The following is a 24,256-nucleotide window of genomic DNA, read 5'->3' as shown; positions in this document are numbered from 1 at the left end:
GAGTGAAAGTTTTGGATAAAATTACCAGAGTGCGTTCTACATGTTTCACTTAGGGTAAGGGTTTTATCCGTTTAGTCGAACAATCCCTCAGAAATCCCACAGCAACAGAGACCAACTCTCAATCGTAGCCAAGCTAATTATGGCAATGGCACTGCGGATGGAACGTACCGAGCTTCTCGGCGCGATAAACAGATGGTTCTTTCGACATGTTTCGGTTCGGTTAGGGTAAGTGTTTTACCTGCTCAGGCAGACAATCCCACAGAGAATACCACAGCAACAGAGACTAACTCTTCGTGGTAGCAAAGCTCACCATGACAATGGCATTTCTGATGGAAAATACAGAGCTTGTCAGAGTAAGATTTTTGGGTCCAGTTAAAGGAAGGCTCCTTCTACATTTAGGTTGGGGTACAGTTCTATCTGCTCGGGCAGATAATACCACAGAAAGTGACTAACTCTTCGCGGTCGCCAAACTAACCACAGCAATGTCATTTCTGAAGGAGAATACCAAGCTTCTCGTAGTCAAAGTTTTGGATCAAATTAACAGATGGTTCTTTCTACATGTTTCGGTTTAGGTAGGGTTTGGGTAAAGTTTTATCTGCTCAGGTGGACAGTGCCTAAGTGCCGGATTGGAGAAACCCTCAGGATTAGGGTTATGGAGAGAGTTTGATGGGTTAATGGTAGGTTCAATTTGGAGGTTTTTTCTTCTTTACAATTCATCTCCCACTGTCTTGTATCTTGATTGGCTTACCCCGTTTAAACTTGAAAAATTGATGATGTGGGTTGGAGCATTATAAATGATTTTTTTTTTGAAGTTCACTGCTACGGCAGTTTGTTTTTAGGGTTAGGTTTAAATAAAATTAATTGATGGCTCTCTGCATTTTACCACTCAGAGCATGCTTCTTTCCACAAAAGCACAGAACTTGTTATTAAACCACTTCTCTGTACCTGCTTTATGTTCAGGAAGAAGCATCACAGCTCATCATCGTGGGTAGCAGGACTCACTTTAGAAACACATTTCTCAAGAACACCACAACAACAGAGACTAACTCTTCACAGTAGGCAAGCGAACCATGGCAATGGTATTTCTGATGGATAATACTGACCTTCTCGGAGTGAAAGTTAAGGGTTGAATGCCCGGGCCAGCGCGTGTCACCAGAGTGCCTCCGCCAGTGCTGGCTTGGAGATACCCCCAGAATTAGGGTTAGAGATGTGGATAGAGTTTGATGGATTAAGGATACGGTAAATTTGGATGTTTCTTCTTTACAATTCACCTCCCATTGTCTTCCATCTTGATTAGTTTACCCTGCTTTAAGCTTGAAAAGTTGTTGGTGGGGTTTAGAGTAATATAAGCTTTTTTTTTTAGCTTGTCTGCGATTGCAATTTAATGTTTTTAGGGTAAGGATTAGGACTAAGGGTTAGGTCTGGATAAAACTGGTGGATTTCCCCCCCTTTTTAACCCCTCAGAATGCGCTCCTTCCTCGATGCTCCCATAAAGGAGTACTCAACGGTCATAAAAGCAGAGTGTGTCATTAAACAACTTCCCTGTACCCGCTTTGCGCTCAGGAAGATTCACAACAGCCCAGAATCGTGGCTGGCGGGAATCACTTTCTACTCATATATTTTCGTAATGTGTGTGTGTGTGTTAGTTAGTGTAGATAGCGGGACCGAAAACTAAAGCATTTATGATCCTAATTCTTTTTGTAGGTGGTAGGTATTGTCTCAGAGGGTAAAAGGAAAAATACCAGAAAATTAAAATTATGCATAAATATACAAAATATGCATTTTTCTAAAAATGGATAAAAACCAATTATCTGCATTTCAGATGATTCTGAGCATCTTTGATTTTTTTCGCCTATGTAAAAAAAAAATTCTGGGACATATGGCATTATGCAAAATAAATGCATTTTTGCAAAAATGCACTTATGATCCTAATTTTTTTTGGAGCTGGTAGGTATTGTTCCAGAGAGGACCAGACAAACAAAATAATTATGCATCATTATGCATTTTCTAAAAATGGCTAAAAACCACTTTTCTTGGTATTTCAGATGATTCTGAGCATTTGGGGGGAGGGAGTTTGAGTAGGGGGGTTTAGGGGCAGGCGGTTAGCTGGCAGGATGAAGAGGAGGAAGATTTAGACGGGTGGATAACCAAACCGCTACATTGCAGCAGGGTTCCTCTAGTAGAAACATATTTCAAGTTAAGAATGGCAGAAATGATCGCTGAAAATAGTCGTCTGCAGCTTTTGGTTAGCGTTGGGTTTGGATAAACTTAACGGATGGATCTTACGGTTAGGGCTGGGGTTTGATCTGCTAGGGCAGACAATCCTACAGCAGAGACTGGCTGCCTGAGCAAAAAAAAAAAAAAAAAAAACCTCTTACCCTAGTTCTACCCCCAAGTCTAACAAAAGAAAAATGTAGACTGAGCTATCCATTAATTTTATCCAAACCTTTCACACTGAGAAGCTCTGTATTTTCCATCAGAAACGCCACTGCAGTGGTTAGCTTGGCAACCGCCAAGACCGTCTCTCTTACTATGGTATTCTTTGTGGGATTAATTCTTAGCAGGAGTCAAGCTAACCACGGCAATGGCATTTCTGATGGGAAATACTGAGTGTTTTGGAGCTTTAGGTTTGTATACAATTAACGGATGACTCTTTTTACATTTTTAAGGGTTGGGATAGGTTTAGTCTAAGGGTTTTATCTGCACAGGCAGACAGTCTCTGTTGCTGACCATAACCCTACGCCAACCCTGACCGAAAGATCTAGAACAAGATGGCTCTTTCTACATGTTTCGCTTAGGCTAAGTGTTTTATCAGCTCAGGTAGTCAATCGCACAGAGAACACCACAGCAACAGAGTACAACTCTTCGCAGTAGCCAAGCTAACCATGGCAATGGCATTTCTGATGGATAATACTGACCTTCTCGGAGTGACAGTTAAAGGTTGAATGCCCGGGCCAGCGCGTGTCACCAGAGTGCCTCCGCCAGTGCTGGCTTGGAGATACCCCCAGAATTAGGGTTAGAGATGTGAATAGAGTTTGATGGATTAAGGATACGGTAAATTCGGATGTTTCTTCTTTACAATTCACCTCCCATCTTGATTAGTTTACCCTGCTTTAAGCTTGAAAAGTTATTGGTGGGGTTTAGAGTAATATAAGCTTCTTCTCTTTTTTTGAAGTTGTCTGCTATTGCAATTTAATATTTTTAGGGTAAGGACTAAGGTTTAGGTCTGGATTAAACTGGTAGATTTCTGAATTTTCCCCCCTTTAACCCCTCAGAATGCGCTCCTTCCTCAAAGCTCCCATAAAGGAGCACCCAACGGTCATAAAAGCAGAATTTGTCATTAAACAACTTCCCTGTACCCGCTTTACGCTCAGGAAGATTCATGACAGCCCAGAATCGTGGCTGGCGGGAATCACTTTAGAAACATATTTCAAGTTAAGAACGGCAGAAATGATCGCTGAAAATCCAGTCTTCTGCAGCTTTTGGTTAGGGTTAGATAAACTTAACGGATGGATCTTACGGTTAGGGCTGGGTTTTGATCTGCTAGGGCAGACAATCCTACAGCAGAGACTGGCTACCTGAGCAAAAAAAAACAACCTCTTACCCTAGTTCTACCGCCAAGTCTAACAAAAAAAAACATCTCTTACCCTAGTTCTACCCCCAAGTCTATCAAAAAACATCTTACCCTAGTTCTACCGCCAAGTCTAACAAAAAAAACCTCTTATCCTAGTTCTACCCCCAAGTCTAAAAAAAAAACCTCTTATCCTAGTTCTACCCCCAAGTCTAACAAAAAACATCTTACCCTAGTTCTACCGCCAAGTCTAACAAAAAACATCTTACCCTAGTTCTACCGCCAAGTCTAACAAAAAACACCTCTTACCCTAGTTCTACCGCCAGGTCTAACAAAAAACACCTCTTACCCTAGTTCTACCGCCAAGTCTAACAAAAAACCCTCTTACCCTAGTTCTACCGCCAAGTCTAACAAAAAACACCTTACCCTAGTTCTACCGCCAAGTCTAACAAAAAACACCTTACCCTAGTTCTACCGCCAACTCCAACAAAAAAAAACCTCTTACCCTAGTTCTACCCCCAAGTGTAACAAAAAAAGCCTCTTACCCTAGTTCTACCCCCAAGTATAACAAAAAAAATGTAGACTGAGCTATCCGTTAATTTTATCCAAACCTTTGACACCGAGAAGCTCTATTTTCCATCAGAAATGCCACTGCAGTGGTTAGCTTGGCGACCGCCAAGACAGTCTCTGTTACTATGGTATTCTTTGTGGGATTAATTCTTAGCAGGAGCCAAACTAACCACAGCAATGTCATTTCTGAAGGAGAATACCAAGCTTCTCATAGTCAAAGTTTTGGATCAAATTAACAGATGGTTCTTTCTACATGTTTCGGTTTAGGTAGGGTTTGGGTAAAGTTTTATCTGCTCAGGTGGACAGTGCCTGAGTGCCGGATTGGAGAAACCCTCAGGATTAGGGTTATGGAGAGAGTTTGATGGGTTAATGGTAGGTTCAATTTGGAGGTTTTTTCTTCTTTACAATTCATCTCCCACTGTCTTGTATCTTGATTGGCTTACCCCGTTTAAACTTGAAAAATTGATGATGTGGGTTGGAGCATTATAAATGATTTTTTTTTGAAGTTCACTGCTACGGCAGTTTGTTTTTAGGGTTAGGTTTAAATAAAATTAATTGATGGCTCTCTGCATTTTACCACTCAGAGCATGCTTCTTTCCACAAAAGCACAGAACTTGTTATTAAACCACTTCTCTGTACCTGCTTTATGTTCAGGAAGAAGCATCACAGCTCATCATCGTGGGTAGCAGGACTCACTTTAGAAACACATTTCTCAAGAACACCACAACAACAGAGACTAACTCTTCACAGTAGGCAAGCGAACCATGGCAATGGTATTTCTGATGGATAATACTGACCTTCTCGGAGTGAAAGTTAAGGGTTGAATGCCCGGGCCAGCGCGTGTCACCAGAGTGCCTCCGCCAGTGCTGGCTTGGAGATACCCCCAGAATTAGGGTTAGAGATGTGGATAGAGTTTGATGGATTAAGGATACGGTAAATTTGGATGTTTCTTCTTTACAATTCACCTCCCATTGTCTTCCATCTTGATTAGTTTACCCTGCTTTAAGCTTGAAAAGTTGTTGGTGGGGTTTAGAGTAATATAAGCTTTTTTTTTAGCTTGTCTGCGATTGCAATTTAATGTTTTTAGGGTAAGGATTAGGACTAAGGGTTAGGTCTGGATAAAACTGGTGGATTTCTGGATTTTCCCCCCCCTTTTAACCCCTCAGAATGCGCTCCTTCCTCGATGCTCCCATAAAGGAGCACTCAACGGTCATAAAAGCAGAGTGTGTCATTAAACAACTTCCCTGTACCCGCTTTGCGCTCAGGAAGATTCACAACAGCCCAGAATCGTGGCTGGCGGGAATCACTTTCTTCTCATATATTTTCGTAATGTGTGTGTGTGTTAGTTAGTGTAGATAGCGGGACCGAAAACTAAAGCATTTATGATCCTAATTCTTTTTGTAGGTGGTAGGTATTTTCTCAGAGAGTAAAAGGAAAAATACCAGAAAATTAAAATTATGCATAAATATACAAAATATGCATTTTTCTAAAAATGGATAAAAACCAATTATCTGCATTTCAGATGATTCTGAGCATCTTTGATTTTTTTCGCCTATGTAAAAAAAAAATTCTGGGACATATGGCATTATGCAAAATAAATGCACTTTTGCAAAAATGCACTTATGATCCTAATTTTTTTTGGAGCTGGTAGGTATTGTTCCAGAGAGGACCAGACAAACAAAATAATTATGCATCATTATGCAAAATATTCATTTTCTAAAAATGGCAAAAAACCATTTTTCTTGGCATTTCAGATGATTCTGAGCATTTGGGGGGAGGGAGTTTGAGTAGGGGGGTTTAGGGGCAGGCGGTTAGCTGGCAGGATGAAGAGGAGGAAGATTTAGACGGATGGATAACCAAACCGCTACATTGCAGCAGGGTTCCTCTAGTAGAAACATATTTCAAGTTAAGAATGGCAGAAATGATCGCTGAAAATAGTCGTCTGCAGCTTTTGGTTAGCGTAAGGTTTGGATAAACTTAACGGATGGATCTTACGGTTAGGGCTGGGGTTTGATCTGCTAGGGCAGACAATCCTACAGCAGAGACTGGCTGCCTGAGCAAAAAAAAAAAAAACCTCATACCCTAGTTCTACCCCCAAGTCTAACAAAAGAAAAATGTAGACTGAGCTATCCATTAATTTTATCCAAACCTTTCACACTGAGAAGCTCTGTATTTTCCATCAGAAACGCCACTGCAGTGGTTAGCTTGGCAACCGCCAAGACCGTCTCTCTTACTATGGTATTCTTTGTGGGATTAATTCTTAGCAGGAGTCAAGCTAACCACGGCAATGGCATTTCTGATGGGAAATACTGAGTGTCTTGGAGCTTTAGGTTTGTATACAATTAACGGATGACTCTTTCTACATTTTTAAGGGTTGGGATAGGTTTAGTCTAAGGGTTTTATCTGCACAGGCAGACAGTCTCTGTTGCTGACCATAACCCTACGCCAACCCTGACCGAAAGATGTAGAACAAGATGGCTCTTTCTACATGTTTCGCTTAGGCTAAGTGTTTTATCAGCTCAGGTAGTCAATCGCACAGAGAACACCACAGCAACAGAGTACAACTCTTCGCAGTAGCCAAGCTAACCATGGCAATGGCATTTCTGATGGATAATACTGACCTTCTCGGAGTGACAGTTAAAGGTTGAATACCCGGGCCAGCGCGTGTCACCAGAGTGCCTCCGCCAGTGCTGGCTTGGAGATACCCCCAGAATTAGGGTTAGAGATGTGAATAGAGTTTGATGGATTAAGGATACGGTAAATTCGGATGTTTCTCCTTTACAATTCACCTCCCATCTTGATTAGTTTACCCTGCTTTAAGCTTGAAAAGTTATTGGTGGGGTTTAGAGTAATATAAGCTTCTTCTCTTTTTTTGAAGTTGTCTGCTATTGCAATTTAATATTTTTAGGGTAAGGACTAAGGTTTAGGTCTGGATTAAACTGGTAGATTTCGGAATTTTCCCCCCTTTTTAACCCCTCAGAATGCGCTCCTTCCTCAAAGCTCCCATAAAGGAGCACCCAACGGTCATAAAAGCAGAATTTGTCATTAAACAACTTCCCTGTACCCGCTTTGCGCTCAGGAAGATTCATGACAGCCCTGAATCGTGGCTGGCGGGAATCACTTTAGAAACATATTTCAAGTTAAGAACGGCAGAAATGATCGCTGAAAATCCAGTCTTCTGCAGCTTTTGGTTAGATAAACTTAACGGATGGATCTTACGGTTAGGGCTGGGTTTTGATCTGCTAGGGCAGACAATCCTACAGCAGAGACTGGCTACCTGAGCAAAAAAAAAAAAAACCTCTTACCCTAGTTCTACTGCCAAGTCTAACAAAAAAAACCTCTTACCCTAGTTCTACCCCCAAGTCTAACAAAAAACATCTTACCCTAGTTCTACCGCCAAGTCTAACAAAAAACATCTTACCCTAGTTCTACCCCCAAGTCTAACAAAAAACACCTCTTATCCTAGTTCTACCGCCAAGTCTAACAAAAAACATCTTACCCTAGTTCTACCCCCAAGTCTAACAAAAAACCTCTTACCCTAGTTCTACCGCCAAGTCTAACAAAAAACATCTTACCCTAGTTCTACCGCCAAGTCTAACAAAAAACATCTTACCCTAGTTCTACCGCCAACTCCAACAAAAAAAAAAAACCTCTTACACTAGTTCTACCCCCAAGTATAACAAAAAAAACCTCTTACCCTAGTTCTACCCCCAAGTATAACAAAAAAAAATGTAGACTGAGCTATCCGTTAATTTTATCCAAACCTTTCACACCGAGGAGCTCTGTACTTTCCATCAGAAACGCCACTGCAGTGGTTAGCTTGGCAACCGCCAAGACAGTCTCTGTTACTATGGTATTCTTTGTGGGATTAATTCTTAGCAGTAGCCAAGCTAACCATGGCAATGGCATTTCTGATGGATAATACTGACCTTCTCGGAGTGAAAGTTTAGGGTTGAATACCCGGGCCAGCGCGTGTCACCAGAGTGCCTCCGCCAGTGCTGGCTTGGAGATACCCCCAGAATTAGGGTTAGGGATGTGGATAGAGTTTGATGGATTAAGGATAAGGTAAATTTGGATGTTTCTTCTTTACAATTCACCTCCCATCTTGATTAGTTTACCCTGCTTTAAGCTTGAAAAGTTATTGGTGGGGTTTAGAGTAATATAAGCTTCTCTTTTTTTGAAGTTGTATGCGATTGCAATTTAATGTTTTTAGGGTAAGGATTAGCACTAAGGTTTAAGTCTGGATAAAACTGGTGGATTTCTGGATTCCCCCCCCCCTTTTTAACCCCTCAAAATGTGCTCCTTCCTCGATGCTCCCATAAAGGAGCACTCAACAGTCATAAAAGCAGAGTTTGTCATTAAACAGCTTCCCTGTACCCGCTTTGCGCTCAGGAAGATTCACAACAGCCCAGAATCGTGGCTGGCGGGAAACTCTACTCATATTTTCGTAATGTGTGTGTGTGTGTGTATGTTGTCAGTGTAGATAGCAGGACGGAAAACTAAAGCATTTATGATCGTAATTCTTTTTGGAGGTGGTAGGTATTGTCTCAAAGAGTAAAGGAAAAATCCCAGAAAATTAAAATTATGCATAAATATGCAAAATATGCATTTTTCTAAAAAAAAAAACACACATCTGCATTTCAGATGATTCTGAGCATCTTTGATTTTTTCATCTATGTAAAAAAAAATTTTTGGGACTAGAAATGTTTTGGCATTATGCAAAATAAATGCATTTTTGCAAAAATGAACTTATGATCCAATTTTTTTTGGAGGTGGTAGGTATTTTTGCAGAGAGGACCAGAAAAATAGCGGTAAATTAAAACAATTATGCAAAATATGCATTTTCTAAAAATGGCTAAAAACCACATTTCTTGGCATTTCAGATGATTCTGAGCATTTGGGGGGGAGGGAGGTTAGCTGGCAGGATGACGAGGAGGAAGATTTAGACGGGTGGATAACCAAACCGCTACATTGCAGCAGGGTTCCTCTAAGTAGAAACATATTTCAAGTTAAGAACGGCAGAAATGATCGCTGAAAATAGTCGTCTGCAGCTTTTGGTTAGCGTAAGGTTTGGATAAACTTAACGGATGGATCTTACGGTTAGGGCTGGGGTTTGATCTGCTAGGGCAGACAATCCTACAGCAGAGACTGGCTGCCTGAGCAAAAAAAAAAACCTCTTACCCTAGTTCTACCCCCAAGTCTAACAAAAGAAAAATGTAGAATGAGCTATCCGTTAATTTTATCCAAACCTTTCACACCGAGAAGCTCTGTATTTTCCATCAGAAACGCCACTGCAGTGGTTAGCTTGGCAACCGCCAAGACCGTCTCTCTTACTATGGTATTCTTTGTGGGATTAATTCTTAGCAGGAGTCAAGCTAACCACGGCAATGGCATTTCTGATGGGAAATACTGAGTGTCTTGGAACTTTAGGTTTGTATACAATTAACGGATGACTCTTTTTACATTTTTAAGGGTTGGGATAGGTTTAGCCTAAGGGTTTTATCTGCACAGGCAGACAGTCTCTGTTGCTGACCATAACCCTACGCCAACCCTGACCGAAAGATGTAGAACAAGATGGCTCTTTCTACATGTTTCGCTTAGGCTAAGTGTTTTATCAGCTCAGGTAGTCAATCGCACAGAGAACATCACAGCAACAGAGTACAACTCTTCGCAGTAGCCAAGCTAACCATGGCAATGGCATTTCTGATGGATAATACTGACCTTCTCGGAGTGACAGTTAAAGGTTGAATGCCCGGGCCAGCGCGTGTCACCAGAGTGCCTCCGCCAGTGCTGGCTTGGAGATACCCCCAGAATTAGGGTTAGAGATGTGAATAGAGTTTGATGGATTAAGGATACGGTAAATTCGGATGTTTCTTCTTTACAATTCACCTCCCATCTTGATTAGTTTACCCTGCTTTAAGCTTGAAAAGTTATTGGTGGGGTTTAGAGTAATATAAGCTTTTTCTCTTTTTTTGAAGTTGTCTGCTATTGCAATTTAATATTTTTAGGGTAAGGACTAAGGTTTAGGTCTGGATTAAAATGGTAGATTTCGGAATTTTCCCCCCTTTTTAACCCCTCAGAATGTGCTCCTTCCTCAAAGCTCCCATAAAGGAGCACCCAACGGTCATAAAAGCAGAATTTGTCATTAAACAACTTCCCTGTACCCGCTTTGCGCTCAGGAAGATTCATGACAGCCCAGAATCGTGGCTGGCGGGAATCACTTTAGAAACATATTTCAAGCTAAGAACGGCAGAAATGATCGCTGAAAATCCAGTCTTCTGCAGCTTTTGGTTAGGGTTAGATAAACTTAACGGATGGATCTTACGGTTAGGGCTGGGTTTTGATCTGTTAGGGCAGACAATCCTACAGCAGAGACTGGCTACCTGAGCAAAAAAAAAAAAAAAACCTCTTACCCTAGTTCTACCGCCAAGTCTAACAAAAAAAATATCTCTTACCCTAGTTCTACCCCCAAGTCTATCAAAAAACATCTTACCCTAGTTCTACCGCCAAGTCTAACAAAAAACATCTTACCCTAGTTCTACCCTCAAGTCTAACAAAAAACATCTTACCCTAGTTCTACCGCCAAGTCTAACAAAAAAAACCTCTTACCCTAGTTCTACCGCCAAGTCTAACAAAAAACATCTTACCCTAGTTCTACCGCCAAGTCTAACAAAAAACATCTTACCCTAGTTCTACCGCCAAGTCTAACAAAAAAAAAACCTCTTATCCTAGTTCTACCGCCAAGTCTAACAAAAAACCCTCTTACCCTAGTTCTACCGCCAAGTCTAACAAAAAACACCTTACCCTAGTTCTACCGCCAAGTCTAACAAAAAACATCTTACCCTAGTTCTACCGCCAACTCCAACAAAAAAAAAACCTCTTACCCTAGTTCTACCCCCAAGTATAACAAAAAAAACCTCTTACCCTAGTTCTACCCCCAAGTATAACAAAAAAAATGTAGACTGAGCTATCCGTTAATTTTATCCAAACCTTTCACACCGAGGAGCTCTGTACTTTCCATCAGAAACGCCACTGCAGTGGTTAGCTTGGCAACCGCCAAGACAGTCTCTGTTACTATGGTATTCTTTGTGGGATTAATTCTTAGCAGTAGCCAAGCTAACCATGGCAATGGCATTTCTGATGGACTGACCTTCTCGGAGTGAAAGTTTAGGGTTGAATACCCGGGCCAGCGCGTGTCACCAGAGTGCCTCCGCCAGTGCTGGCTTGGAGATACCCCCAGAATTAGGGTTAGAGATGTGGATAGAGTTTGATGGATTAAGGATAAGGTAAATTTGGATGTTTCTTCTTTATAATTCACCTCCCATCTTGATTAGTTTACCCTGCTTTAAGCTTGAAAAGTTGTTGGTGGGGTTTAGAGTAATATAAGCTTTTTTTTAGCTTGTCTGCGATTGCAATTTAATGTTTTTAGGGTAAGGATTAGGACTAAGGGTTAGGTCTGGATAAAACTGGTGGATTTCTGGATTTCCCCCCCCCCTTTTAACCCCTCAGAATGCGCTCCTTCCTCGATGCTCCCATAAAGGAGTACTCAACGGTCATAAAAGCAGAGTGTGTCATTAAACAACTTCCCTGTACCCGCTTTGCGCTCAGGAAGATTCACAACAGCCCAGAATCGTGGCTGGCGGGAATCACTTTCTACTCATATATTTTCGTAATGTGTGTGTGTGTTAGTGTAGATAGCGGGACCGAAAACTAAAGCATTTATGATCCTAATTCTTTTTGTAGGTGGTAGGTATTGTCTCAGAGGGTAAAAGGAAAAATACCAGAAAATTAAAATTATGCATAAATATACAAAATATGCATTTTTCTAAAAATGGATAAAAACCAATTATCTGCATTTCAGATGATTCTGAGCATCTTTGATTTTTTTCGCCTATGTAAAAAAAAAATTCTGGGACATATGGCATTATGCAAAATGAATGCATTTTTGCAAAAATTCACTTATGATCCTAATTTTTTTTGGAGCTGGTAGGTATTGTTCCAGAGAGGACCAGACAAACAAAATAATTATGCATCATTATGCAAAATATTCATTTTCTAAAAATGGCAAAAAAACATTTTTCTTGGCATTTCAGATGATTCTGAGCATTTGGGGGGAGGGAGTTTGAGTAGGGGGGTTTAGGGGCAGGCGGTTAGCTGGCAGGATGAAGAGGAGGAAGATTTAGACGGGTGGATAACCAAACCGCTACATTGCAGCACGGTTCCTCTAGTAGAAACATATTTCAAGTTAAGAATGGCAGAAATGATCGCTGAAAATAGTCGTCTGCAGCTTTTGGTTAGCGTTGGGTTTGGATAAACTTAACGGATGGATCTTACGGTTAGGGCTGGGGTTTGATCTGCTAGGGCAGACAATCCTACAGCAGAGACTGGCTGCCTGAGCAAAAAAAAAAAACCTCTTACCCTAGTTCTACCCCCAAGTCTAACAAAAGAAAAATGTAGAATGAGCTATCCGTTAATTTTATCCAAACCTTTCACACCGAGAAGCTCTGTATTTTCCATCAGAAACGCCACTGCAGTGGTTAGCTTGGCAACCGCCAAGACCGTCTCTCTTACTATGGTATTCTTTGTGGGATTAATTCTTAGCAGGAGTCAAGCTAACCACGGCAATGGCATTTCTGATGGGAAATACTGAGTGTCTTGGAGCTTTAGGTTTGTATACAATTAACGGATGACTCTTTTTACATTTTTAAGGGTTGGGATAGGTTTAGTCTAAGGGTTTTATCTGCACAGGCAGACAGTCTCTGTTGCTGACCATAACCCTACGCCAACCCTGACCGAAAGATGTAGAACAAGATGGCTCTTTCTACATGTTTCGCTTAGGCTAAGTGTTTTATCAGCTCAGGTAGTCAATCGCACAGAGAACACCACAGCAACAGAGTACAACTCTTCGCAGTAGCCAAGCTAACCATGGCAATGGCATTTCTGATGGATAATACTGACCTTCTCGGAGTGACAGTTAAAGGTTGAATGCCCGGGCCAGCGCGTGTCACCAGAGTGCCTCCGCCAGTGCTGGCTTGGAGATACCCCCAGAATTAGGGTTAGAGATGTGAATAGAGTTTGATGGATTAAGGATACGGTAAATTCGGATGTTTCTTCTTTACAATTCACCTCCCATCTTGATTAGTTTACCCTGCTTTAAGCTTGAAAAGTTATTGGTGGGGTTTAGAGTAATATAAGCTTTTTCTCTTTTTTTGAAGTTGTCTGCTATTGCAATTTAATATTTTTAGGGTAAGGACTAAGGTTTAGGTCTGGATTAAACTGGTAGATTTCGGAATTTTCCCCCCTTTTTAACCCCTCAGAATGCGCTCCTTCCTCAAAGCTCCCATAAAGGAGCACCCAACGGTCATAAAAGCAGAATTTGTCATTAAACAACTTCCCTGTACCCGCTTTGCGCTCAGGAAGATTCATGACAGCCCAGAATCGTGGCTGGCGGGAATCACTTTAGAAACATATTTCAAGCTAAGAACGGCAGAAATGATCGCTGAAAATCCAGTCTTCTGCAGCTTTTGGTTAGGGTTAGATAAACTTAACGGATGGATCTTACGGTTAGGGCTGGGTTTTGATCTGCTAGGGCAGACAATCCTACAGCAGAGACTGGCTACCTGAGCAAAAAAAAAAAAACCTCTTATCCTAGTTCTACCGCCAAGTCTAACAAAAAAAAACATCTCTTACCCTAGTTCTACCCCCAAGTCTATCAAAAAACCTCTTACCCTAGTTCTACCGCCAAGTCTAACAAAAAAAAACCTCTTACCCTAGTTCTACCGCCAAGTCTAACAAAAAACACCTTACCCTAGTTCTACCGCCAAGTCTAACAAAAAACACCTCTTACCCTAGTTCTACCGCCAAGTCTAACAAAAAACATCTTACCCTAGTTCTACCGCCAACTCCAACAAAAAAAAAACCTCTTACCCTAGTTCTACCCCCAAGTATAACAAAAAAAACCTCTTACCCTAGTTCTACCCCCAAGTATAACAAAAAAAATGTAGACTGAGCTATCCGTTAATTTTATCCAAACCTTTCACACCGAGGAGCTCTGTACTTTCCATCAGAAACGCCACTGCAGTGGTTAGCTTGGCAACCGCCAAGACAGTCTCTGTTACTATGGTATTCTTTGTGGGATTAATTCTTAGCAGTAGCCAAGCTAACCATGGCAATGGCATTTCTGATGGATAATACTGACCTTCTCGGAGTGAAAGTTTAGGGTTGAATACCCGGGCCAGCGCGTGTCACCAGAGTGCCTCCGCCAGTGCTGGCTTGGAGATACCCCCAGAATTAGGGTTAGGGATGTGGATAGAGTTTGATGGATTAAGGATAAGGTAAATTTGGATGTTTCTTCTTTACAATTCACCTCCCATCTTGATTAGTTTACCCTGCTTTAAGCTTGAAAAGTTATTGGTGGGGTTTAGAGTAATATAAGCTTCTTCTCTTTTTTTTGAAGTTGTATGCGATTGCAATTTAATGTTTTTAGGGTAAGGATTAGGACTAAGGTTTAGGTCTGGATAAAACTGGTGGATTTCTGGACTTTTCCCCCTCAGAATGCGCTCCTTCCTCGATGCTCCCATAAAGGAGCACTCAACGGTCATAAAAGCAGAGTTTGTCATTAAACAACTTCCCTGTACCCGCTTTGCGCTCAGGAAGATTCATGACAGCCCAGAATCATGGCTGGCGGGAATCACTTTCTACTCATATTTTCGTAATGTGTGTGTGTGTGTGTGTTGTCAGTGTAGATAGCAGGACGGAAAACTAAAGCATTTATGATCCTAATTCTTTTTGGAGGTGGTAGGTATTGTCTCAGAGAGTAAAGGAAAAATCCCAGAAAATTAAAATTATGCATAAATATGCAAAATATGCATTTTTCTAAAAAAAAAACACATCTGCATTTCAGATGATTCTGAGCATCTTTGATTTTTTCACCTATGTAAAAAAAAATTTCTGGGACTAGAAATGTTTTGGCATTATGCAAAATAAATGCATTTTTGCAAAAATGAACTTATGATCCTAATTTTTTTTTGGAGGTGGTAGGTATTTTTGCAGAGAGGACCAGAAAAATAGCGGTAAATTAAAACAATTATGCAAAATATGCATTTTCTAAAAATGGCTAAAAACCACTTTTCTTGGCATTTCAGATGATTCTGAGCATTTGGGGGGGAGGGAGGTTAGCTGGCAGGATGACGAGGAGGAAGATTTAGACGGGTGGATAACCAAACCGCTACATTGCAGCAGGGTTCCTCTAGTAGAAACATATTTCAAGTTAAGAATGGCAGAAATGATCACTGAAAATAGTCTTCTGCAGCTTTTGGTTAGCGTTAGGTTTGGATAAACTTAACGGATGGATCTTACGGTTAGGGCTGGGGTTTGATCTGCTAGGGCAAACAATCCTACAGCAGACTGGCTGCCTGAGCAAAAAAAAAAAAAACATCTTACCCTAGTTCTACTGCCAAGTCTAACAAAAAAAAACCTCTTACCCTAGTTCTACCCCCAAGTCTAACAAAAAACATCTTACCCTAGTTCTACCGCCAAGTCTAACAAAAAACATCTTACCCTAGTTCTACCGCCAAGTCTAACAAAAAACATCTTACCCTAGTTCTACCGCCAAGTCTAACAAAAAACATCTTACCCTAGTTCTACCCCCAAGTCTAACAAAAAACATCTTACCCTAGTTCTACCCCCAAGTCTAACAAAAAACACCTTACCCTAGTTCTACCCCCAAGTCTAACAAAAAACACCTCTTATCCTAGTTCTACCCCCAAGTCTAACAAAAAACATCTTACCCTAGTTCTACCGCCAAGTCTAACAAAAAACCTCTTACCCTAGTTCTACCGCCAAGTCTAACAAAAAACATCTTACCCTAGTTCTACCGCCAAGTCTAACAAAAAACATCTTACCCTAGTTCTACCGCCAACTCCAACGAAAAAAAAAACCTCTTACACTAGTTCTACCCCCAAGTATAACAAAAAAAACCTCTTACCCTAGTTCTACCCCCAAGTATAACAAAAAAAATGTAGACTGAGCTATCCGTTAATTTTATCCAAACCTTCCACACCGAGGAGCTCTGTACTTTCCATCAGAAATGCCACTGCAGTGGTTAGCTTGGCAACCGCCAAGACAGTCTCTGTTACTATGGTATTCTTTGTGGGATTAATTCTTAGCAGTAGCCAAGCTAACCATGGCAATGGCATTTCTGATGGATAATACTGACCTTCTCGGAGTGAAAGTTTAGGGTTGAATACCCGGGCCAGCGCGTGTCACCAGAGTGCCTCCGCCAGTGCTGGGTTGGAGATACCCCTAGAATTAGGGTTAGAGATGTGGATAGAGTTTGATGGATTAAGGATAAGGTAAATTTGGATGTTTCTTCTTTATAATTCACCTCCCATCTTGATTAGTTTACCCTGCTTTAAGCTTGAAAAGTTGTTGGTGGGGTTTAGAGTAATATAAGCTTTTTTTTAGCTTGTCTGCGATTGCAATTTAATGTTTTTAGGGTAAGGATTAGGACTAAGGGTTAGGTCTGGATAAAACTGGTGGATTTCTGGATTTCCCCCCCCCTTTTAACCCCTCAGAATGCGCTCCTTCCTCGATGCTCCCATAAAGGAGTACTCAACGGTCATAAAAGCAGAGTGTGTCATTAAACAACTTCCCTGTACCCGCTTTGCGCTCAGGAAGATTCACAACAGCCCAGAATCGTGGCTGGCGGGAATCACTTTCTACTCATATATTTTCGTAATGTGTGTGTGTGTTAGTTAGTGTAGATAGCGGGACCGAAAACTAAAGCATTTATGATCCCAATTCTTTTTGTAGGTGGTAGGTATTGTCTCAGAGGGTAAAAGGAAAAATACCAGAAAATTAAAATTATGCATAAATATACAAAATATGCATTTTTCTAAAAATGGATAAAAACCAATTATCTGCATTTCAGATGATTCTGATTATCTTTGATTTTTTTCGCCTATGTAAAAAAAAAATTCTGGGACATATGGCATTATGCAAAATAAATGCATTTTTGCAAAAATTCACTTATGATCCTAATTTTTTTTGGAGCTGGTAGGTATTGTTCCAGAGAGGACCAGACAAACAAAATAATTATGCATCATTATGCAAAATATTCATTTTCTAAAAATGGCAAAAAAACATTTTTCTTGGCATTTCAGATGATTCTGAGCATTTGGGGGGAGGGAGTTTGAGTAGGGGGGTTTAGGGGCAGGCGGTTAGCTGGCAGGATGAAGAGGAGGAAGATTTAGACGGGTGGATAACCAAACCGCTACATTGCAGCAGGGTTCCTCTAGTAGAAACATATTTCAAGTTAAGAATGGCAGAAATGATCGCTGAAAATAGTCGTCTGCAGCTTTTGGTTAGCGTTGGGTTTGGATAAACTTAACGGATGGATCTTACGGTTAGGGCTGGGGTTTGATCTGCTAGGGCAGACAATCCTACAGCAGAGACTGGCTGCCTGAGCAAAAAAAAAAAACCTCATACCCTAGTTCTACCGCCAAGTCTAACAAAAAACATCTTACCCTAGTTCTACCGCCAAGTCTAACAAAAAACATCTTACCCTAGTTCTACCGCCAACTCCAACAAAAAAAAAACCTCTTACACTAGTTCTACCCCCAAGTATAACAAAAAAAACCTCTTACCCTAGTTCTACCCCCAAGTATAACAAAAAAATGTAGACTGAGCTATCCGTTAATTTTATCCAAACCTTTCACACCGAGGAGCTCTGTACTTTCCATCAGAAACGCCACTGCAGTGGTTAGCTTGGCAACCGCCAAGACAGTCTCTGTTACTATGGTATTCTTTGTGGGATTAATTCTTAGCAGTAGCCAAGCTAACCATGGCAATGGCATTTCTGATGGATAATACTGACCTTCTCGGAGTGACAGTTAAAGGTTGAATGCCCGGGCCAGCGCGTGTCACCAGAGTGCCTCCGCCAGTGCTGGGTTGGAGATACCCCCAGAATTAGGGTTAGAGATGTGAATAGAGTTTGATGGATTAAGGATACGGTAAATTCGGATGTTTCTTCTTTACAATTCACCTCCCATCTTGATTAGTTTACCCTGCTTTAAGCTTGAAAAGTTATTGGTGGGGTTTAGAGTAATATAAGCTTTTTCTCTTTTTTTGAAGTTGTCTGCTATTGCAATTTAATATTTTTAGGGTAAGGACTAAGGTTTAGGTCTGGATTAAACTGGTAGATTTCGGAATTTTCCCCCCTTTTTAACCCCTCAGAATGTGCTCCTTCCTCAAAGCTCCCATAAAGGAGCACCCAACGGTCATAAAAGCAGAATTTGTCATTAAACAACTTCCCTGTACCCGCTTTGCGCTCAGGAAGATTCATGACAGCCCAGAATCGTGGCTGGCGGGAATCACTTTAGAAACATATTTCAAGCTAAGAACGGCAGAAATGATCGCTGAAAATCCAGTCTTCTGCAGCTTTTGGTTAGATAAACTTAACGGATGGATCTTACGGTTAGGGCTGGGTTTTGATCTGCTAGGGCAGACAATCCTACAGCAGAGACTGGCTACTGAGCAAAAAAAAAAAACCTCTTACCCTAGTTCTACCGCCAAGTCTAACAAAAAAAAACATCTTACCCTAGTTCTACCCCCAAGTCTATCAAAAAACATCTTACCCTAGTTCTACCGCCAAGTCTAACAAAAAAAACCTCTTACCCTAGTTCTACCGCCAAGTCTAACAAAAAACATCTTACCCTAGTTCTACCGCCAAGTCTAACAAAAAAAAACCTCTTATCCTAGTTCTACCGCCAAGTCTAACAAAAAACCCTCTTACCCTAGTTCTACCACCAAGTCTAACAAAAAACACCTTACCCTAGTTCTACCGCCAAGTCTAACAAAAAACATCTTACCCTAGTTCTACCGCCAACTCCAACAAAAAAAAAACCTCTTACCCTAGTTCTACCCCCAAGTATAACAAAAAAAAACCTCTTACCCTAGTTCTACCCCCAAGTATAACAAAAAAAATGTAGACTGAGCTATCCGTTAGTTTTATCCAAACCTTTCACACCGAGGAGCTCTGTACTTTCCATCAGAAACGCCACTGCAGTGGTTAGCTTGGCAACCGCCAAGACAGTCTCTGTTACTATGGTATTCTTTGTGGGATTAATTCTTAGCAGTAGCCAAGCTAACCATGGCAATGGCATTTCTGATGGATAATACTGACCTTCTCGGAGTGAAAGTTTAGGGTTGAATACCCGGGCCAGCGCGTGTCACCAGAGTGCCTCCGCCAGTGCTGGGTTGGAGATACCCCCAGAATTAGGGTTAGAGATGTGGATAGAGTTTGATGGATTAAGGATAAGGTAAATTTGGATGTTTCTTCTTTATAATTCACCTCCCATCTTGATTAGTTTACCCTGCTTTAAGCTTGAAAAGTTATTGGTGGGGTTTAGAGTAATATAAGCTTCTTCTCTTTTTTTTGAAGTTGTATGCGATTGCAATTTAATGTTTTTAGGGTAAGGATTAGGACTAAGGTTTAGGTCTGGATAAAACTGGTGGATTTCTGGACTTGTCCCCCTCAGAATGCGCTCCTTCCTCGATGCTCCCATAAAGGAGCACTCAACGGTCATAAAAGCAGAGTTTGTCATTAAACAACTTCCCTGTACCCGCTTTGCGCTCAGGAAGATTCATGACAGCCCAGAATCATGGCTGGCGGGAATCACTTTCTACTCATATTTTCGTAGTGTGTGTGTGTGTGTGTTGTCAGTGTAGATAGCAGGACGGAAAACTAAAGCATTTATGATCCTAATTCTTTTTGGAGGTGGTAGGTATTGTCTCAGAGAGTAAAGGAAAAATCCCAGAAAATTAAAATTATGCATAAATATGCAAAATATGCATTTTTCTAAAAAAAAAACACATCTGCATTTCAGATGATTCTGAGCATCTTTGATTTTTTCACCTATGTAAAAAAAAAATTTCTGGGACTAGAAATGTTTTGGCATTATGCAAAATAAATGCATTTTTGCAAAAATGAACTTATGATCCTAATTTTTTTTTGGAGGTGATAGGTATTTTTGCAGAGAGGACCAGAAAAATAGCGGTAAATTAAAACAATTATGCAAAATATGCATTTTCTAAAAATGGCTAAAAACCCCTTTTCTTGGCATTTCAGATGATTCTGAGCATTTGGGGGGGAGGGAGGTTAGCTGGCAGGATGACGAGGAGGAAGATTTAGACGGGTGGATAACCAAACCGCTACATTGCAGCAGGGTTCCTCTAGTAGAAACATATTTCAAGTTAAGAACGGCAGAAATGATCACTGAAAATAGTCTTCTGCAGCTTTTGGTTAGCGTTAGGTTTGGATAAACTTAACGGATGGATCTTACGGTTAGGGCTGGGGTTTGATCTGCTAGGGCAAACAATCCTACAGCAGACTGGCTGCCTGAGCAAAAAAAAAAAAAAAAAAAAAAAACATCTTACCCTAGTTCTACTGCCAAGTCTAACAAAAAAAAACCTCTTACCCTAGTTCTACCGCCAAGTCTAACAAAAACATCTTACCCTAGTTCTACCCCCAAGTCTAACAAAAAACACCTCTTATCCTAGTTCTACCCCCAAGTCTAACAAAAAACACCTCTTATCCTAGTTCTACCCCCAAGTCTAACAAAAAACATCTTACCCTAGTTCTACCCCCAAGTCTAACAAAAAACACCTCTTATCCTAGTTCTACCGCCAAGTCTAACAAAAAACATCTTACCCTAGTTCTACCGCCAACTCCAACAAAAAAAAAACCTCTTACACTAGTTCTACCCCCAAGTATAACAAAAAAAACCTCTTACCCTAGTTCTACCCCCAAGTATAACAAAAAAAATGTAGACTGAGCTATCCGTTAATTTTATCCAAACCTTTCACACCGAGGAGCTCTGTACTTTCCATCAGAAACGCCACTGCAGTGGTTAGCTTGGCAACCGCCAAGACAGTCTGTTACTATGGTATTCTTTGTGGGATTAATTCTTAGCAGTAGCCAAGCTAACCATGGCAATGGCATTTCTGATGGATAATACTGACCTTCTCGGAGTGAAAGTTTAGGGTTGAATACCCGGGCCAGCGCGTGTCACCAGAGTGCCTCCGCCAGTGCTGGCTTGGAGATACCCCCAGAATTAGGGTTAGGGATGTGGATAGAGTTTGATGGATTAAGGATAAGGTAAATTTGGATGTTTCTTCTTTACAATTCACCTCCCATCTTGATTAGTTTATCCAGCTTTAAGCTTGAAAAGTTATTGGTGGGGTTTAGAGTAATATAAGCTTCTCTTTTTTTGAAGTTGTATGCGATTGCAATTTAATGTTTTTAGGGTAAGGATTAGCACGAAGGTTTAAGTCTGGATAAAACTGGTGGATTTCTGGATTTTCCCCCCCCCCCTTTTTAACCCCTCAAAATGTGCTCCTTCCTCGATGCTCCCATAAAGGAGCACTCAACAGTCATAAAAGCAGAGTTTGTCATTAAACAGCTTCCCTGTACCCGCTTTGCGCTCAGGAAGATTCACAACAGCCCAGAATCGTGGCTGGCGGGAAACTCTACTCATATTTTCGTAATGTGTGTGTGTGTGTGTGTATGTTGTCAGTGTAGATAGCAGGACGGAAAACTAAAGCATTTATGATCCTAATTCTTTTTGGAGGTGGTAGGTATTGTCTCAAAGAGTAAAGGAAAAATCCCAGAAAATTAAAATTATGCATAAATATGCAAAATATGCATTTTTCTAAAAAAAAAACATCTGCATTTCAGATGATTCTGAGCATCTTTGATTTTTTCATCTATGTAAAAAAAAATTTCTGGGACTAGAAATGTTTTGGCATTATGCAAAATAAATGCATTTTTGCAAAAATGAACTTATGATCCAATTTTTTTTTGGAGGTGGTAGGTATTTTTGCAGAGAGGACCAGAAAAATAGCGGTAAATTAAAACAATTATGCAAAATATGCATTTTCTAAAAATGGCTAAAAACCACATTTCTTGGCATTTCAGATGATTCTGAGCATTTGGGGGGGAGGGAGGTTAGCTGGCAGGATGACGAGGAGGAAGATTTAGACGGGTGGATAACCAAACCGCTACATTGCAGCAGGGTTCCTCTAAGTAGAAACATATTTCAAGTTAAGAACGGCAGAAATGATCGCTGAAAATAGTCGTCTGCAGCTTTTGGTTAGCGTAAGGTTTGGATAAACTTAACGGATGGATCTTACGGTTAGGGCTGGGGTTTGATCTGCTAGGGCAGACAATCCTACAGCAGAGACTGGCTGCCTGAGCAAAAAAAAACAAAAAAAAAAAAACCTCTTACCCTAGTTCTACCCCCAAGTCTAACAAAAGAAAAATGTAGAATGAGCTATCCGTTAATTTTATCCAAACCTTTCACACCGAGAAGCTCTGTATTTTCCATCAGAAACGCCACTGCAGTGGTTAGCTTGGCAACCGCCAAGACAGTCTCTGTTACTATGGTATTCTTTGTGGGATTAATTCTTAGCAGGAGTCAAGCTAACCACGGCAATGGCATTTCTGATGGGAAATACTGAGTGTCTTGGAGCTTTAGGTTTGTATACAATTAACGGATGACTCTTTTTACATTTTTAAGGGTTGGGATAGGTTTAGTCTAAGGGTTTTATCTGCACAGGCAGACAGTCTCTGTTGCTGACCATAACCCTACGCCAACCCTGACCGAAAGATGTAGAACAAGATGGCTCTTTCTACATGTTTCGCTTAGGCTAAGTGTTTTATTAGCTCAGGTAGTCAATCGCACAGAGAACACCACAGCAACAGAGTACAACTCTTCGCAGTAGCCAAGCTAACCATGGCAATGGCATTTCTGATGGATAATACTGACCTTCTCGGAGTGACAGTTAAAGGTTGAATGCCCGGGCCAGCGCGTGTCACCAGAGTGCCTCCGCCAGTGCTGGCTTGGAGATACCCCCAGAATTAGGGTTAGAGATGTGAATAGAGTTTGATGGATTAAGGATACGGTAAATTCGGATGTTTCTTCTTTACAATTCACCTCCCATCTTGATTAGTTTACCCTGCTTTAAGCTTGAAAAGTTATTGGTGGGGTTTAGAGTAATATAAGCTTTTTCTCTTTTTTTGAAGTTGTCTGCTATTGCAATTTAATATTTTTAGGGTAAGGACTAAGGTTTAGGTCTGGATTAAACTGGTAGATTTCGGAATTTTCCCCCCTTTTTAACCCCTCAGAATGTGCTCCTTCCTCAAAGCTCCCATAAAGGAGCACCCAACGGTCATAAAAGCAGAATTTGTCATTAAACAACTTCCCTGTACCCGCTTTGCGCTCAGGAAGATTCATGACAGCCCAGAATCGTGGCTGGCGGGAATCACTTTAGAAACATATTTCAAGCTAAGAACGGCAGAAATGATCGCTGAAAATCCAGTCTTCTGCAGCTTTTGGTTAGGGTTAGATAAACTTAACGGATGGATCTTACGGTTAGGGCTGGGTTTTGATCTGCTAGGGCAGACAATCCTACAGCAGAGACTGGCTACCTGAGCAAAAAAAAAAAAAAACCCTCTTACCCTAGTTCTACCGCCAAGTCTAACAACAAAAAAAAACATCTCTTACCCTAGTTCTACCCCCAAGTCTATCAAAAAACATCTTACCCTAGTTCTACCGCCAAGTCTAACAAAAAACATCTTACCCTAGTTCGACCCTCAAGTCTAACAAAAAACATCTTACCCTAGTTCTACCGCCAAGTCTAACAAAAAAAACCTCTTACCCTAGTTCTACCGCCAAGTCTAACAAAAAAAACCTCTTACCCTAGTTCTACCGCCAAGTCTAACAAAAAACAACCTCTTACCCTAGTTCTACCGCCAAGTCTAACAAAAAACAACCTCTTATCCTAGTTCTACCGCCAAGTCTAACAAAAAAAACCTCTTATCCTAGTTCTACCCCCAAGTCTAACAAAAAACATCTTACCCTAGTTCTACCCCCAAGTCTATCAAAAAACATCTTACCCTAGTTCTACCGCCAAGTCTAACAAAAAACATCTTACCCTAGTTCTACCCTCAAGTCTAACAAAAAACATCTTACCCTAGTTCTACCGCCAAGTCTAACAAAAAAAACCTCTTACCCTAGTTCTACCGCCAAGTCTACCAAAAAACCTCTTACCCTA

At 40.9% G+C, this 24,256-nt stretch overlaps 9 non-coding genes and 7 pseudogenes across 9 annotated transcripts; all 16 read right to left on the bottom strand.

Moving 5' to 3' along the window:
• Window positions 1-881: 881 nt before the first annotated feature.
• LOC130113548 (small nucleolar RNA U3) lies at window positions 882-1,051 on the bottom strand (annotated as a pseudogene).
• Window positions 1,052-1,455: 404 nt separating this feature from the next.
• Window positions 1,456-1,629, bottom strand: LOC130113555 (small nucleolar RNA U3; annotated as a pseudogene).
• Window positions 1,630-3,266: 1,637 nt separating this feature from the next.
• Window positions 3,267-3,473, bottom strand: LOC130113528 (small nucleolar RNA U3). The gene has a single exon (XR_008810316.1). It is a non-coding gene; the product is annotated as a small nucleolar RNA U3 (small nucleolar RNA).
• Window positions 3,474-4,716: 1,243 nt separating this feature from the next.
• Window positions 4,717-4,886, bottom strand: LOC130113547 (small nucleolar RNA U3; annotated as a pseudogene).
• Window positions 4,887-5,298: 412 nt separating this feature from the next.
• LOC130113549 (small nucleolar RNA U3) lies at window positions 5,299-5,521 on the bottom strand. Its single transcript, XR_008810330.1, has one exon. It is a non-coding gene; the product is annotated as a small nucleolar RNA U3 (small nucleolar RNA).
• Window positions 5,522-7,112: 1,591 nt separating this feature from the next.
• LOC130113529 (small nucleolar RNA U3) lies at window positions 7,113-7,319 on the bottom strand. Its single transcript, XR_008810317.1, has one exon. It is a non-coding gene; the product is annotated as a small nucleolar RNA U3 (small nucleolar RNA).
• Window positions 7,320-8,425: 1,106 nt separating this feature from the next.
• LOC130113563 (small nucleolar RNA U3) lies at window positions 8,426-8,618 on the bottom strand (annotated as a pseudogene).
• Window positions 8,619-10,212: 1,594 nt separating this feature from the next.
• LOC130113532 (small nucleolar RNA U3) lies at window positions 10,213-10,419 on the bottom strand. The gene has a single exon (XR_008810320.1). It is a non-coding gene; the product is annotated as a small nucleolar RNA U3 (small nucleolar RNA).
• A 1,222-nt stretch (window positions 10,420-11,641) lies between these two features.
• Window positions 11,642-11,861, bottom strand: LOC130113551 (small nucleolar RNA U3). Its single transcript, XR_008810331.1, has one exon. It is a non-coding gene; the product is annotated as a small nucleolar RNA U3 (small nucleolar RNA).
• A 1,588-nt stretch (window positions 11,862-13,449) lies between these two features.
• Window positions 13,450-13,656, bottom strand: LOC130113534 (small nucleolar RNA U3). Its single transcript, XR_008810322.1, has one exon. It is a non-coding gene; the product is annotated as a small nucleolar RNA U3 (small nucleolar RNA).
• A 1,029-nt stretch (window positions 13,657-14,685) lies between these two features.
• On the bottom strand, window positions 14,686-14,860 carry LOC130113564 (small nucleolar RNA U3; annotated as a pseudogene).
• Window positions 14,861-16,707: 1,847 nt separating this feature from the next.
• On the bottom strand, window positions 16,708-16,881 carry LOC130113554 (small nucleolar RNA U3; annotated as a pseudogene).
• A 1,486-nt stretch (window positions 16,882-18,367) lies between these two features.
• LOC130113531 (small nucleolar RNA U3) lies at window positions 18,368-18,574 on the bottom strand. The gene has a single exon (XR_008810319.1). It is a non-coding gene; the product is annotated as a small nucleolar RNA U3 (small nucleolar RNA).
• Window positions 18,575-19,671: 1,097 nt separating this feature from the next.
• Window positions 19,672-19,889, bottom strand: LOC130113565 (small nucleolar RNA U3). Its single transcript, XR_008810333.1, has one exon. It is a non-coding gene; the product is annotated as a small nucleolar RNA U3 (small nucleolar RNA).
• Window positions 19,890-21,521: 1,632 nt separating this feature from the next.
• On the bottom strand, window positions 21,522-21,757 carry LOC130113562 (small nucleolar RNA U3; annotated as a pseudogene).
• A 1,561-nt stretch (window positions 21,758-23,318) lies between these two features.
• On the bottom strand, window positions 23,319-23,525 carry LOC130113530 (small nucleolar RNA U3). Its single transcript, XR_008810318.1, has one exon. It is a non-coding gene; the product is annotated as a small nucleolar RNA U3 (small nucleolar RNA).
• Window positions 23,526-24,256: the final 731 nt, after the last annotated feature.

The sequence above is a fragment of the Lampris incognitus genome, chromosome 5 (genome assembly GCF_029633865.1).
Source record: "Lampris incognitus isolate fLamInc1 chromosome 5, fLamInc1.hap2, whole genome shotgun sequence".
Lineage (NCBI taxonomy): Eukaryota > Metazoa > Chordata > Actinopteri > Lampriformes > Lampridae > Lampris > Lampris incognitus.
Note: the sequence above shows the minus strand (reverse complement) of the source record. Positions and strands in the feature narration are given on the sequence as shown.